The sequence below is a fragment of the Bos taurus genome, chromosome 15 (genome assembly GCF_002263795.3).
Source record: "Bos taurus isolate L1 Dominette 01449 registration number 42190680 breed Hereford chromosome 15, ARS-UCD2.0, whole genome shotgun sequence".
Taxonomy (NCBI): domain Eukaryota; kingdom Metazoa; phylum Chordata; class Mammalia; order Artiodactyla; family Bovidae; genus Bos; species Bos taurus.
This window is the reverse complement of record NC_037342.1, coordinates 14,959,284-14,974,755: the sequence shown is the minus strand read 5'-3', so window position 1 is coordinate 14,974,755 and position 15,472 is coordinate 14,959,284.

Below are 15,472 nucleotides of genomic sequence, written 5' to 3'. Positions count from 1 at the left end.
TAAATAAGCAGGGTGACACTATACAGCCTTGACGTACTCCTTTCCTGATTTGGAACCAGTCTGTTGTTCCATGTCCAGTTCTAAATGTTACTTCCTGACCTGCATACAGATTTCTTAAGAGGCAGGTCAGGTGGTCTGGTATTCTCATCTCTTTAAGAATTTTCCACAGTTTGTTGTGATCCACACAGTCAAAAGCTTAGGCATAGTCAATAAAGCAGAAGTAGATGTTTTTCTGGAACTCTCTTGCTTTTTCGATGATCCAGTGGATGTTGGCAATTTGATCTCTGGTCCTCTGCCTTTTCTGAATCCTGCTCGAACATCTGGAAGTTCATGGTTCACGTGCTGTTGAAGCCTGGCTTGGAGAATTTTGAGCATTACTTTGCTAGCATGTGAGATGAATATAATTGTGCAGTAGTTTGAGCATTCTTTGGCATTGCCTTTCTTTGGGATTGGAATGAAACCTGACCTTTTTCAGTCCTGTAGCCACTGCTGTTTTCCAAATTTGGAATTTGGAAATTTTGCTGACGTATTTCCAAATACGTCAAAATTTCCAAATTTGCTGACGTATCGAGTGCAACACTGTCACAGCATCATCTTTCAGGATTTGAAATAGCTCAACTGGAATTCCATCACCTCCACTAGCTTTGTGTTCGTATTCCAGGATGTCTGGCTCTAGGTGAGTGCTCACATCATCATGGTTATCTGGGTCATGAAGATCTTTTTTGTATAGTTCTTTTGTGTATTCTTCCCACCTCTTCTTAATATCTTCTGCTTCAGTTAGGTCCATACCATTTCTGTCCTTTATTGAGCCCATCTTTGCATGAAATGTTCCCTTGGTATCTCTAATTTTCTTGAAGAGATCTCTAGTCTTTCCCATTCTATTGTGGCATATGCATACCAAAATTTGGGAATCACTCTTCTAAAGGCAGGGTAATGGGATCTGAATGAATTCAATGCAGTACAGCTGATTGAATAATTATGCCTTGGTTTTCCCAGAATTTAGGTTGTGTTTGCTTGCATTTATACCTCTGTTTCTTGTTTTTCAAATATTTTATTATTTGTTATCAGATAACAGCTTTCTATTTCATATATCTTTTCAAGTGACTCTGACACAATTAACTAGCCATGTCACTGAAATTAAATAGCTGGGCTTGGCATGGAATTGGTATGGTGGGGAAGTTTAGAGAATAATCAAGAAATATTGGATGCATGGAAATTGAACATTTCCCCACCCTGACTTAGCACCAATGAGTTTCAGCTGGGGTGTGGGTGGGTGCTCATAATCAGAAGAGAACTGCTGTTAACAAAGGTACAAAACAAAGGGTAGATGTTATACTATTCGGATAGGTCAGGCTATGCTATAGCAACAAATATTCTCAATTTTCAGTTGCACAAGGCAAGGTAAGTTTACTTCTCACACAGGCATAGCCCATTAAACTTTCAGGAGGCTCTTCAAGGGAACCATCGCTGACATATGGACTCAGCATTCCAGTCTGTTCTGATTGTGGGTTTCATCATTTTTCATGAGGATTTCTTCATGATCAACACAACAACAAAAGAGAGTGAAACAGTCAGACTGGGAATTCGATGCCCTTTTCCATGCCCACCCGCCAGAAGTGGTCACATGGCCTTGCCCAATTGTGGGGCAGGATGGGGTGTCAGGAAAGGTAAATATCCAGTGGGCCCTGGAGGAGAGGAGAGCAAGGTGGGAGCCTTAGAAATCTTCACTCTGGGTGCTCAATCACAGTGGGAAGTGTTTCTGGGAAACTGATATGAGGCAATGATTTTCACTAAGGCAAAAGGAAAGATGAACAGAAGCTAGGATTTTTATTAATATTTCTCCCTCTCCCCTTCCTCTTTTTTTCAGACCTCACTTCTTTTTCTCTTTCTGAATAATACTTCTTGACTTCTTTTTTAATTTTTTAAATTAATTAATAAATTTCTGTCTGTGCTGGGTCTTCGTTGCTATGCTATCTTTTTTCTAGTTGCAGTGAGCAGGGGCTACTCTCTAGCTGTGGTGCATAGGCTTCCCACTGCAGTGGCTTCTCTTGCTGCAGAGCACAGGCTCTAGGGCACACGGGTCAGTGCTTGAGGCTCCCAGGCTCTAGAGCACAGGTCAGTAGCCGTGGTGCACAGGCTTCCCAGGCTCTAGAGCACAGGTCAATAGCTGTGGTGCACAGGCTTCGTTGTTCTGTGACGTGTGGGATCTTCCTGAGGCAGGAATCAAACCCATGTCTCCTGCAACGGCTCCACCAGGCAAGCCTCTTGATTTCTTTTTTAATCATACTGGTGCTTTTGTGTTATGCAGCAACATAAGTTAATGAAAGGCTTTAGGTTACTTGGTGCACATCCAAGGAAAGAATGTGCAGTGGTCACGTGTCTAATAACTAATCAGAAGATGTTTCGAATGACTCTGCACTTCTATAATGCTGCTTCAGCTCCTCTTCTATCTAGATCTTGTTTCCCATTTCCAGGCCCAACTCCCACAGCTGTTCACCTTTTAGTTTTAATAAAAGATGTACTGATATTAGATTCCCAGGCCTCTTCCTCAAGATTAGGATTCAGAACTTCTGGAGTAGGACCCAGGAATTTGCATTTTAATAAGAAGTGTCCTTGGGAGATTTTAAGGCAGTGTCACACAGACCACTTCTTGAGAAATGACCTGGAGAAAATGAAGCACTGGAGATTATGTCTTTACTCTTACGGTGCTCTTATGAACTGATCGTGTTCTGATCTCTGAATCTTTGCCCAGGTGGTTTTCTCAGGCTGATCATTCTCCTGACCAGTTCTCTACCCACACTTGGCTCTTCCAGTCTGGGTGAATACCACTTGTCCTTCAGGTCTCATAGATGTCACTCTCCCTGGGTGACTTCCTTGAAAGCCAAGCCCTCAAGTCTGGGATTACGTGTAGCTCCCAGGTGTTCCCAGAAGAGTCGGTAATGTCTTGCTCATAGTGCTTGCCTCAGCATGTGGTGATTGCCTGATTAGTATTCCTATCCATTACCAGACCAAGTCATTCAAGCGCTGTAAACATGTCTACTGTGTTTATCATTGCATCTATTTTCCAGTACAGTGACCAGCATATAAAACATGCTCAAAAAATACACACTAAATGAAAGGTAAGAGATAATTACTTAAAGGCGGGTTAAGGACAGGAGTTCGGAAAGCCCATGCAGGAAATGAGCAGGATTGACCCAGCTGACAGCAGTGCAATACTCTTTTAAGTTTAAAGGGCATACTTAAAGTGAGTTGGGCTTCTTATACACATCAAAAACATATTGGCTGCTTTTAATGTCTTTACACTCACCTGAAACAGAACTGCATCTTCCTATTCATCACCCTACAAACCCAATAACCTCTGTAAATGTGAAATTGTGATTGTTTTTTGTTTTAAGTGGTGAACTAAAGACCATTTTCCACTGCCCTCACAGACATCACATAAATTAAGAAAGACAGTAAGAAATAATAATAGAAATTTCATCTTCAAGGAAATGAGGAGACTTGGGTAGCACAAATACATAATATCTGAAGACACAGTAGAATGGCAAAAACTTCAGAAAGTGGAGTAAGCCGTGACTACAAAGTGAAATGCCAAGAATAAGCAAACTCTGCGATACTTAGGATCCTCAAAAAGGCTGAAGAATTAGGTGGAAATAATAATATGGACTAAAAACAGAGGCATTGGCTAGAAACCTATCAAAGAATGAAAACACTACTTACCACCTCATAGTCAGATGCCATTCTTTCTTTCAGCTAACCCTAAGAGAAATGGACAATTGTTCATTGGTGAAACTGAACCAAATCTAACTCATCAGACATAGAGAAGAGAAAAGTTTGTAGTCTAAAAAGAGAGCTCATGTTAGATGATGAAAGTCTCAATATTCCTCTCCCCAACGAGCCCTTAGAATGCTCCAAACCTTGTCTAATAAGCAAGAAGATGTTGGATCTTCGTCTGGAGAAACTAGTGAACCAGTGAAGTTGCTCAGTCATGTCCGACTCTTTGTGACCCCAAGGACTGTAACCCACCAGGCTTCTCTGTCCATGGGATTTTCCAGGCAAGAGTACTAGAATGGGTTGCCATTTCTTCTCCAGGGGATCTTCCCAACCCAGGAATCGAACCCAGGTCTCCCGCATTGCGGGCAGACGCTCCACTGCCTGAGCTGCCAGGGAAGCCCATGATCCAGAATTAAGACCTATGGGTTTAACATTTATGACATTCATCAATTAAAATGCTAACTTAAGACCCAATTACTCTCCAGTTAAGCCTAGTAGTCAAAAAAAAAAGCCATATCAGTGCACAGAGAATTTCATCCACTTTTTTAATGTCTCACTCACCAATAAAAGTGAGAGGCAAGGATGGCAAGACAATTCAATGGGGGGAAAAGAGAAAGTCTTTTATTTTATTTTATTTTTTTAAATTTTATTTTATTTTTAAACTTTACAAATTGTATTAGTTTTGCCAAATATCAAAAGAAATCTGCCACAGGTATACATGTGTTCCCCATCCTGAACCCTTTTCCCTCCTCCCCCTCATACCATCCCTCTGGATCGTCCCAGTGCACTAGCCCCAAGCATCCAGTATCGTGCATCGAACCTGGACTGGCAACTCATTTCATACATGATATTATACATGTTTCACTGCCATTCTCCCAAATCTTCCTACCCTCTCCCTCTGCAACAGAGTCCATAAGACTGTTCTATACATCAGTGTCTCTTTTGCTGTCTCGTACACAGGGTTATTGTTAGCATCTTTCTAAATTCCATATATATGCGTTAGTACACTGTATTGGTGTTTTTCTTTCTGGCTTACTTCACTCTGTATAATAGGCTCCAGTTTCATCCACCTCATTAGAACTGATTCAAATGAGGAAACCAGAAGGGAAAGAGACACGTGTACCCCAATGTTCATTGCAGCACTGTTTATAATAGCCAGGACATGGAAGCAACCTAGATGTCCATCAACAGATGAATGGATAAGAAAGCTGTGGTACATATACACAACGGAGTATTACTCAGCCATTAAAGAGAAAGTCTTTTTAAAACATATTTTTTGTAGCAACTGGATATCTATCTGAAATGAAAAGGAGCTCAACCACTACCTCATTCCATTCACAAAAATTATTTGAGATTGATTAGAAACCTCAGTTTCAAAGAAAAAACTATAAAGTTTCTAGGAGAATATCTTTCCTACCTTTGCGTAGTTACAAATTTTAAAAGCAGAAGGCACAATTTTAAAACTGTTGAAACTTTTAGATGAGTATCTTTCTAACATATATTGCTATTTCTTTTTAAAACAGATTCTAGATTATATTTTACTTTTTGAGATGGTTCAGCATCATTATAGGCCTTAGACATGGTACTGGCTTCCAGCATGATATTGTCCTTGAAACCTAACAGGTGTACTGAAACTATTTGCTTACAAGTAATTTGAGAACAAGGTGTTTTTCTTTCCTTGTTTGTTTTGTTTTACTTTCTATATTTGATTTTTTAAAAATTATCCATTAGAATGCCAGTTGTCACTTGTTATAATTTCTGCCTTAGATTACAAAATCTACCCTGGAGGGCAGAGTTGGGCAGATTATAAACATTTTCTTAAACTTTCTTGGTTTATAACTTCTTACAAAATCATATGTTTCTACAATGAGAAACGTGATAAAGAAGACACAGATTAATAATAATATCTACACTGTGGTGGCATTTACCTTGTTTTGTACATATTAGTTGACATGTTTTAATATATTGATGTCTCTCTTCTCTCCTAGGTTATAGCCTTCATGAAGGGAAAGATTATTTGTTTTTTCATCATTGGATTTTTACCAGTGCCTAACACAAATGCTCAGTATCTAGAAGCAACTCAAATACTTGTTGACTTCATGAAGGAATAGTTTCAGGCAGACCTGGAAATCAACTCATCTTCTTAGACTTTCCACAATGGAAAAATCTGAGGGTTCTGAGCAAAAAGTTTTGCTCTTTGTAATTTACATGGAATTTGTGACATCTTTTTTGAATTTTCTGGATGCTTTTTGTTCCCTTCTTGATAGCTACTCTGGTCCCGTCCCTGGTTATGTAACCACTAAATAAATCTGTCAGATACACAGTTCCAAATAGGACAAGTGTGCCAGCAGCGCCTTGCATTGTTTGGTAATTATTCCACGCTGCGCAATCAATATGTTATTTACTAAGTACCAGCTGTAAGCTTTATAACATGGTAGAGGTTATACAGGGTTTCCCTGGTAGCTCAGCTGGTAAAGAATCTACCTGCAATTCAGGACACCATGTTTCAATTCCTGGGTCGGGAAGTTCCCCTGGAGAAGAGATAGGCTACACACTCCAGTATTCTTGGGCTTACAGTAGAATCCCCCTACAGTGTGGGAGACCTGGGTCTGATCCCTGGATTGGGAAGATCCCCTGGAGAAGGGCATGCCAACCCACTCCAGCGTTCTTGCCAGGAGAATCTCCATGGACAGAGGAGCCTGGCGGGCTACAGTCCACGGGGTAACAAAGAATTGGACACGATTGAGAGACTAAGCACAGCACAGCACAGAGGTTATATACGACAGAAAAAAGAAAGGCAAGGTCTCTCCTTTTAGGAAGACTGCACTAGTGATGGAGAACATGAAAAAATTTCAGGGAAGACTTTGAGACAGCGCTTAAGCTTCTGAAGGGGCTTCTTTTCTATCGTGTTGATATCTAGTCACAGTGCTGCATGGTCATTAGGCTCATTCAATTGACACACTTTTGATGAGGAGGCCTATTAAGTACCAGGCAGAGTTCCAGGTCCTGGGCATACAGGAGTGGACAATAGAAAAGAAGCTCCTGCACTCCTGATGCTTCTATTCTAGTAGCAAAAGATGGATGACATGGAAATAAATGAAATTACAAGGAAAATATCAAGGAGCCGTAAGAACTGTTTAGAGATGTACAGGGATACAGCAGCAACTATTTTAGCTTGAGTGGCTGAGGAAGACTTCTCTAAAGCTTTGGCATTTAAGCTGTGAAGAATAAGAGGAACCAGTTATGCAAACAAGGGGGTGCATTAGGGGAGGCACAGGGCAGGCAAGGAACCATCTAGTGCAAAGGCCTTGAGGCAGGAGAAAACTTGGCCCATTAAAGGAACTGAAAGACGGTCAAGTAGTAGAAGCTTCACGGTGTGAGTGAAGGGGAGGGCAGGATGAAATCAAGTCAGAGGGGAAGGCAGGTCCAGATCACCCAGGGTTCTGGAAGCCAGGTGAGGAGCTTGGTGCTAATTTCTGAGTGTAATGGAAAGCCACCAAAAAGCTTTACACAGAGAGATATGTAACATATGTTTACAAAATGCTGCTCTGACTAATGTGTGCAGAGTGGAAAGGGGCAGAAGGAGAAATAGAGGAATGGGTCCCAAGTTTAGGGAGAGAGGCAGAGGGCTTGCATTAGATCATAGTCATGGAGAGGGGGAGATACAGATGGATTCAGGATGTGTTTTGAAGGTGGAATCAATAAGATTTGCTAATGGCTTGGAGGTAGGGAGAGAGGAGAGAATCAAGAGTGGTGCCTAGATTGTTAACTTGGGTTACCTGTAGTGTTATTTTGTGAGGGTGGATTGCAGAAGCCAAAAGCAAGAAGAGCTTCAAGGAGAAGATAATGGCCACTACATCCATCATTTCTGATATGAAACAGTTAGAGGAGAATAGACAAGTCATCGCTGGGTTTGGGACACAGAGTCACTGTTGACCTGGACAAGAGCAGGCGTGGGAGCCTGGCGAGGATAGAAACCCTAGTGCGGTAAATGGAAGAGACAGTGTAAGAGGTGCGGTGACTGCAGTGAACTCTTTCAAGAGGTTTGTCCAAGAGAGCATGGGGTTGCAGAAGGAATTGGCAAGACTATGGGATCGAGCTTTTCTGTTCTTCATTTACTCCACCTTAAAGCGTGTTTGTGTGATTATTGGGGTGAAAAATAGAGAAAGACCCAAATGCACAACAAAGGAGAAATTACAGGAGTAGATTCTAGAAGTTGCAAAAGTTGAGATTCAAGACAAACGCAAAGCTATCAACTTTGCCGGGAGCGGGGAACCCCTTATCCAAACTAACCTTACAGGAAACAGTGTCTCCAGTGCAGGCAGATTGAGAGTTTAGCAATGGAAAGAAAAGGGAGCTCTTTGTTTAGCATCTGCTTCTATTTTCTTAGTGAAACATCATATACAAGGTCAAGGGTGGAAGGGCACAGGTGCACGAAATTTGAGGAGAGACAAAAAACATGAGAAACACTTTTGAAGAGTGGAAAATTGTAGATTGCCTATTTGAGTATCTATTTGAGATTTGTGGTTACACTGTATGCGTCTTCTTCCTCTAGAAACAGGCAGCTGTGAGCATTGCAGGCCCAGAGAAAATGTCAGTAGTGTTTAATCAGGTTGGGACTTTGCCTGGCTGGTGCTGCAAAAGGAAGAAGGGGCTGGCCATTTAAGAGTGTTTACAAAGGAATGATTATAATAATAGATCATGAGCTCTTCATCAGGTAAGGGGGGAAGAAGGACATGAATAAGCTGACTAATTGCAGGCCTGTGGATTGATCATCTTGATGAGGTTATAGGATATCTTTGAGTAGGTGTATTTACAGGAAGTGAGCTAGACATACAAGACCTGGTAATCAAAAAACAAGGCATTTGAAGAAACTTGACTGTCAGAGAAGACCACAAGGTCAAGAGAATGATTTGGAGAGTGGATGTATGAGGTAGAATGAAGAAGCAGATCACTGGATGTAATAAAGCTGAGGAATGAAAAGGCTAGAGTGATAGACGGATTATATACATGGCTATTGGAGATGCAAAGTATTGGGGCTGGTGCACTGGGACGGCCCAGAGGGATGGTATGGGGAGGGAGGAGGGAGGAGGGTTCGGGATGGGGAACACATGTATACCTGTGGCGGATTCATTTTGATATTTGGCAAAACTAATACAATTATGTAAAGTTTAAAAATAAAATAAAATTAGAAAAAAAAAAGGATCAGAGCAGTGGTGAAATAGAAGACATCCTGGTGCTAGAGTCATCACTGAAGATACCCTCAAGAGTTGGTAGCTAACAGTAACAAGGAGGAGTGATGGGATAGTTACAAGACCTGGGGGTTTTGAAAGTGGGAAGAAAATGATCTTGAAGTAACAGTGGGAAGCAAGAACTAGATGCGAGAGAGAGAAAAAAATACAGCCTTCACTTGCAAGTGGCAGAATTCAGTAAGGCAGCAGATAGAGACAGGGCTGCCGGCATTGTCCAGCTTCAGAGGTACTCTTGACCCAGGAGATGATGTGAACGGCCCTTGATTGAGCTGTGAGACACAACCACAGTTCAAAGGTAAAATTCAGAGAAGTTGAAGATATAGGGGTGTTGTCCGGTGACACCGCATGAGTGTCTGAGGGCCCAGTGGAAGGGGGGAGAGTGTCAGATTCACAGGTAAACAGAGATGCCAGGAAAGGTAAACAGGTAAATGGGAAAGGAGGGTCCAGTGGGTTATGGATAACCTGGGAGGCTTGAGCTCCACAAGCTTCATAATACTTCATTCACAGACTGACCTAGATTCCTGAACCATTTGTGCTATTCAGTGTAATTTTCTCAGGATTCTTTGTTGATGGGATTTACATTCATGGGATTGGAGACACTTTATCTCCAGAACTCTATCTTTGGTCAGAAACAGCCGGAAATCATCTGAGTGCAGGTGTTTTGGAGGCAGACAATCTCCCTGGAACAGCAAGGCCATGGAAATTCACGTGATTTCTGGCCATTGCTAGTCTTCCACCTGCATCTGGAAGCATGAAAGGGATCAGATGACTTGAATAAATGCTCAGCTGCCTATGGTGGGCACAGCTGTCTCCAACATTATTTTCTTGAATATTTCTCCTATTACTAGTCCATGTGTCTTTCTATGTGAGTTTATCCCGCAAAGAATTCTGTGAGAAGAATTCAGAGAGTCTGTGACTCCAGTAAATAGAGTGCATTTCCTTTCTTTCCAGAGGTGGTGACTGATTTTGGAGTTTGTTAAATCACCAAAGTGTCCTGGTAAATGACATTTACCTGCTTTGGAAACCCCTGTGAATGAGGTACAGGTTGTTGAATTGATAAAATATAAAGAAGTGGCAAGAATACACAGAAGAACTGTAGAAAAAAATGTCTTAATGACCTGGATAACCACGATGGTGTGATCACTCACCTAGAGCCAGACATCCTGGAGTGTGAAATCAAGTGAGCCTTAGAAAGCCTTATTACGTTACTATGAACAAAGTTAGTGGAGGTGATGGAATTCCAGTTGAGCTATTTAAAATTCTAAAAGATGATGCTGTTAAAGTGCTGCACTCAACATGCCAGGTTCAATATGAGCTTCCCTGATAGCTCAGTTGGTAAAGAATCTGCCTGCAATGCAGGAGACTCAGGTTCAATTCCTAGGTTGGGAAGATCTGCTGGAGAAGGAATAGGCTACCCACTTCAGTATACTTGGGCTTCCCTTGTATCTCAGCTGGAAAAGAATCTGCTTGCAATGTGGGAGACCTCGGTTTGATCCCTCAGTTGGGAAGATCCCCTGGAGAAGAAAACAGCTACCCACTTCAGTATTCTGGCCTGGAGAATTACATGAACTGTTTTAGTTCATGGGGTCGCAAAGAGTCAGACACGACTGAGTGACCTTTGCAATATGCCAGCAAGTTTGGAAAACTCAGCAATGGCCACAGGACTGGAAAAGGTCACTTTCCATTCCAATCCCAAAGAAGAGCAATGCCAAAGAATGTTCAAACTACTGCACAATTGCCCTCATTTCACATACTGGCAAGGTCATGTTCAAAATCCTTCAAGCTAGGCTTCAACAGTGTGTGATCCAAGAACTTCCACACACACAAGCTGGGTTTAGAAAAGGAAGAGAAAGCAGATATCCAATTGCCAACATCCACTGGCTCATAGAAAAAGCAAGGGAATTTCAGAAAAACATCTACTTCTGCTTTATTGACTACACTAAAACCTTTGACTGTGTGGCTCACAACAAAGTGTGGAAAATTCTTAAAGATGGAAATACCAGACCACCTTACCTGCCTCCTGGGAAACCTGTATGCAGGTCAGTAAGCAACAGTTAGAACCACACTGAATGGGACTGGTTCAAAACTGGGAAAGGAGTACATCAAGGCTGTATATTGTCACCCTCCTTATTTAACCTATATGCAAAATACATCATGCAAAATACCAGGCTGGATGAATCACAAGCTGGAATCAAGCTTGCCAGGAGAAAGAGCAACCTCAGATATGCAGGTGATACCACATTAATGGCAGAAAGCTAATAGAAACTAAAAAGTCTCTTGATGAAAGTGAAAGAGGAGAGTGAAAAAGTTGACTTAAAACTCAACATTCAAAAAACTAAGATCTTGGCATCTGGTCCCATCACTTCATGGCAAATAGATGGGGAGAAAATGAAAACAGTGGGAGAGTTTATATTTTTGGGCTCCAAAATCACTGCAGACGGTGACTGCAGCCATGAAATTAAAAGATGTTTATTCTTTGGAAGAAAAGCTATGACAAACCTAGACTAAGAATTCAAAAGCAGAGACATCACTTTGCCAACTAAAATCCATAGAGTCCAATCTATGGTTTTTCCAGTAGTCATGTATGGATGTAAGAGTTGGACCATAAAGAAATCTGAGTGCCAAAGAATTGATGCTTTTGAACTGTGGTGCTAGAGAAGACTCTTAAGAGTCCCTTGGACAGTAAGGAGATCAAACCAGTCAATCCTAAAGGAAATCAGTCCTGAATATTCACTGGAAGGACTGATGCTGAAGCTGAAGCTGTGATACTTTGGTCACCTGATGTGAAGAGCTGGCTCACTGGAAAAGACCCTAATACTGGAAAGCTTGAGGGGTATAGGTGAAGGGGCAACAGTGGATGAAATGATTGGATGGCATCACTGACTCAGTGGACATGAATTTGAGCAAACTCTGTGAGATGGTGAAGGACAAGAAAGCCTGGCATGCTTCAGTCCACGGGATCACAAAGAGTCAGACACAACTTAGCCAGTGAACAACAACAAAGCCCACTCTCTGAAGTCCTTTATGTATGGACCTCATGGTCCTATGTGCCTCCTCCTTGAAAGCACTTACATTTCACAGCTGTAATTCTACAACTGTTTGTATGTTTCTGTAAAAGATGCATGTCTTTGAACAGTGGACTACAAGCTTTGTGAAGGTAGAGCGCATGCCTTCCCGTCCCACTCATCACTGTCTCCAGCACATGGGACTTCTGTGGATAGTTCTTGTGAATTACAGCAATGATGAATGTCTTCACTTCCCTGCCTATGCTGTTGCCGGCCCAGCAGCTTTTCACACTCTTCTCGTCTCTTAGGGCCATCCTGGCCTACTTCACTCATGGGTTTCCTAAGAGCTGAACCACTCCCCACTGCCTCCCTCTGAGAATTAAGATTGGACCTACCTAGCAAGTACCCCCTGAACATTCTGACCACTCAAAGAAAACCTGTCATTTGTGGCTTTCGGGCTCCCCTCAGAGGAACAAATTCTAAGCTGGGTTCAAATCCTCAGTCTAGCACTTCACTACAGTGAATTTGAGCAGATGACTCACCCTCTCTGAGTCTAATTTTTGTTGCTGGGAAAATGGTGATAATAGTATCTACTTCATAGCTATTGGGATAACTAAATGAGATAGAGTCTAGAGTTATTCAGTCCCATGACAGGGATGGAATAAATTCCCAATGATGAACTTTTGTGATTATTGTTACCATGTTGTTCTTGCAATGAACAGCGTTCCTGGAGAGACTGAGAGTTTCTGGGGAAGGTGCTAATAGTCCCAGACAGAGTTCTCCCCATCTCAGAGCTTCAGGAGCCTCTCAGCTCCTGGCTGAAGATGGAAGAAGGGTAGATCTTGTTTCTCAGTCTCTTTGGGACCACATGCTGATGCAAAATGTAGACAACCTCTTGCAGGATATCAGATGGGCTCCAAATGTCAAAAAATTCAACCCATTGACTGAACTGTTGAGAATTTTCCTTTAGCCAAAAGTTTAGAGAGGGATCATTCTTTTATTCTTTGCTGCCATACAATTTAATAAACATACCAAAAAAGTAACAAGAAAGAATTTTTCTATGAGGCCTCTTGTCAAGCACAGAAGAGAAGGTGTCTGGCTCCCACTTTTTACAGAAGACAAGTGAAATGAGATAGACTGTGGAAAACCTAAACTTCATGCAACATCTTCCTTTCCACTCCTGTGCTTAACTGGTACAGTGTTCTTCCAACTTAGCCGGTGTTTGCCTTTATCGAGTATACACTCATTCAACTCTCCATCAGGGTCCTGTTAGGCATCAGAATTGATGTGGAAATATCGAGTAAGCCAGACGAAGTCTGCCCCTGTGGCCTCCTGATCCACACCATGAGATGGGAGTCAGAGGTCTGTGAAGTTCAGAGTAAAAGACGAGACTAGTCCTAAACCAAGAGTTGAGGCCAAGGGGAAAATGGAAGACAGAACATGTAATGAGCACCTACAATGCACCAGACATCATGCCAGACACTGCCCACTGGATCTTCATGAACCCGTCTGGGTAGGCAAAGCTCTCCTGAGTTTACAGATGTATGGAGAGACAAGTGAAAAAGTGGAATTCAGTCGTAGCACTGTGGCCCCAATGAGGACAGTAATACATGACTTAATGGTACATTTTCTAAATACTGTCCCTATCTTGACTTCAACTTATTTTCCTATAGTAATAATAATAACAACAATAAATACCCATTTGTCTCTTCCTGTACGGCAGGTACTGTTCCAAGTTTTATAGATACAAATTAATTTAATCTGGTTAGACAGGTATTATAATCCCCATTCTACAGGTGGGGTAATTAGAGCACAGAAATGTCAAGTTATTTGCTCAAGTTGTGTAGCTAGCAAGGGGAGGGAACAGGATTCAAGCAAACAAACTCTTAGATTCTGGGTTCTTCACCTCTTTCTATGTGGCCTTTTCCCCCAATTATTTCCTTTTCAGTTCCATTTCATGATTTTTAAAACCTGATTGTATGTCTCAAATATATTTTAAAAGAAACATACCGTGTTATGTTATGAATGATAACAACAATAATGATGATGATGATGATAGAATATACGTATGTGATGGCATAGCAATGCTTTTTTTCATTCAATGTCATCAGAGCATATGGTTTTGCCAGTGGCTCAGTGGTAAAGAATCTGCCTGCAATGCAGGAGAGGCAGGAGATGCAGTTTCAGTCCCCGTGTGGGAAGATCCCCTGCAGGAGGAAATGGCAACCCACTCCAGTATTCTTGCCTGGAAAATCCCGTGGGCAGAGGAGCCTGACAGGCTACAGCCCACGGGGTTGCAAAGAGTCGCAATTGACTGAAGTGACAGAGCACACACACAATCAGCGCATAAAAGGAGAGGATTAGAAATAAATTGAGAAAGAGTCCTTCATTTCACTTTCAACTCACTTCTATCTTAACAGCAACTATGAGTATATTCATAAACATGCACACAAACACGTTCACACAAATTCTAGACCCATCTGGGAGAAGCCAAGCAGACAGCATAGTCACAGTTTGCCTTTGACCACTGGCAGCATGAATTCACATAGTGTTTCCAGGGGTCTGTTTTTATGCCTTTAATTCATTTACTTCACCTCTTACAGGCTTGCTGTGTATAAGCCCGTACATGTGTGTGCATGTGAGCATGTGTGTATTTGGAGTAAGTTTTTTAAAAATAATGTTATTTATTTATTTTTGGCTGTGCTGGGTCTTTATTGCTGTGCGAGCTTTTCTCTCATTGCTGGCAGGGGCTCCTGTCTAGCTGTGATAGGCAGATTTCTCATCGTAGTGGGGTCTCTTGCTGCAGAGCACAGGCTCTCAGGTGCACAGGCTTCTGTAATTTCAGCACATGGGCTCACTAGTTGCAGCTCCCAGGTTCTAGAGCACAGGCTTGCTAGCTGTGGGACATGGGCTTAGTTGCTCCTAGGCAGGCGGGATCTTCCTGGATCAGGAATCAAACCTGAGTCTCCCTCACTGGCAGGTGGATTCTTTACCACTGAGCCATCAGGGAAGCCCTGGAGTGAGTTTTGTTGGCTAAACTGAACATTCTCCGAGTTAGAGGATGTCTTAATCCCTTTCTTAATTTGAAAAGTACTCTCACTCCAAACACACACACACACACACTCACACACACACACACACACACACACACACACACACACACGTCTCCCCTACCCCATGCACAGAGATTTGAACAAAGAAGTCATTTATGACCAACACTACCAGTTATCCACCCAATAACTGCTGTCACTCTTTGTTATAGAATGAGCCAATTTATTTTGGGCAGTGAGGTGCCCAGCTCCAAGGCTGCCTGATTCCCAGCCTCTCTTACATCTATGGATGCTCAAAAGAACTAAAGTAGAAGGTGTCGGGTGAGAATTCTAAAGAAATCTCCAAAGAAGCACCTATACAGTTTCCTCTTTCCTTTTTCTTCCTTTCTCT